General features: G+C 63.4%; 1 protein-coding gene across 1 annotated transcript in view; it reads right to left on the reverse strand.

The window, feature by feature from the left end:
- The window catches only part of LCAT (lecithin-cholesterol acyltransferase), a 7,974-nt gene that overhangs the window by 4,527 nt on the left and 1,779 nt on the right, over nucleotides 1-1,668 (reverse strand). The window lies entirely within an intron of this gene.

The raw sequence follows: 1,668 nt of genomic DNA on the forward strand, positions 1-1,668 counted from the left end.
CCCTGAGCTGCCTTTCTCGTGGCGTGACCCCCAGAGCTGCCACCCTCGTCCCAAACCTGCCAATCCCCGCCAGCACGAAGCATCCCGGATTATTCCCCCCTGCCTGGCTGGATTTTCATCCTCCTCTCCTCGCTGCAGCCTGGGGGAAGGAGTCGGTGCTGCTCGGGGCTGCCCAGCCCTACCGCATCCCCTGGCAGCTCGGGGATGGACAGCGTGCTCAGGGAGGTGAAAGTCATCCCGGTGCTGGCACCCGAGGCCCACGCACTGTTTTCCTGAACTTTAAACCCTCCTTACAGGCTGAGCAAGGTCTCTGAAATGGTTCGGTGCCGAGCGGAACCATATCCTGTGGGAATTCAGTGCAAATAGCGCGTACGGTAAACACAGTGCAGTTTTAAGCAAGTTCGCAGTCTGACACGTGCGACCGGGGCTCCCTCAATGGAGGGTGACCATCACTGGGGCGCCTGATCTGCCTCTGGGATTCCTGGCAGGGATGGGACACCCATCCCGGTGCCACCCCGGTATGTGTGCCTGTGCCTGTGGGTACACGCCGTGGAGAGCATTCCCAGCCGGCGTGCAGGAGCCGAGTGCCGGCTCCTGGTGCCAGCGCTGACCCCGAGGGTGATGACAAGAGGTGAAGGGACTGCAGAGGACAGCGGCTGTGAGCCTGGTGGGATGGGAGCACTGGGTGACGAATCCCACGGCCCCAGCGGGTCCTGGACTGGCCCGTGATGCACGGCTGGGGACAGCGTGGACCTTCAATGCTGCTGCAGGCACTGTCTGCTATGTGTCCCATGTAAGGCTTCCCCCAAGGACACCACGAATTGCTTTGTGGCCTAAAGTCCCTAGAGATGCCTGCCCTGCGCTGGTCTGGGACCTGGACCCGGGCTGTGCTGTGGCTGCGGGACCCCACAAGCATGGCGGGGTGGGAGCCATGCTGCCTGGCACGGGGGATGAAGGATGCAGGCGAGGAGCATCTTTGACCTGAGAAGGATGTCCCCCATTTCCCCTGTTCCTCACCAGCCTCAGGTGTCCCTGCACCCCAGGGTCCACGGGCGCAGGTGTTTTGGGGAGCTGCAGTGCAGGGTGTGAGGGCAACTTGGCCTGGAGATGCTCTAGCCCCATCCTACCCACCACGGCACCAGCTCCCGCCTCGTCCCATGCAAGAGGTGAAGGGGATGTAGTGGTTGCCTCCCTCAACCTGCTTCACAGCTCCCTCACCTCTGTGGCATCTCCCCAGGGATACAGGGAGGGTCTAATCCTGCCTTCAGAGCACCTGGTTGGGGATCATACCATCCAGTGGAGCCTGGCGTAGGAGAGCCCAGGCAGGGAGCAGAGAGGACCTCCCCGGCCAGCGAGAAGAGCGGGACCATTAGCTGCTCTGATGGCTCCCGAGGGTGCACAGCCAGCACCCCCGCCCCCGGCACGCAGCCCTGAGCTCTGCCTCCCCTTCCAGAGGACATTAGGTAATTATTAAGGGAGTTCCTGTGGGGGCAGAGGGGTTATCGGCGGTCCCAAGGGCACTGGGGGTTTCCAGGACGCCCGGCCCAGGGGGATGGGCTACGCATGGATGCCGAGCGGCACGTGGGGCAGCTGGACCCGGCTGGGCATGGGACAGGGGCTGAGGCCGGTACCGGGGGCACAGTGAGATGCTTGGACCATCACAAGCCA

This window comes from Aptenodytes forsteri, unplaced genomic scaffold, assembly GCF_000699145.1.
Source record: "Aptenodytes forsteri isolate BGI_AS27 unplaced genomic scaffold, ASM69914v1 Scaffold14, whole genome shotgun sequence".
Classification (NCBI taxonomy): Eukaryota; Metazoa; Chordata; class Aves; order Sphenisciformes; family Spheniscidae; genus Aptenodytes; species Aptenodytes forsteri.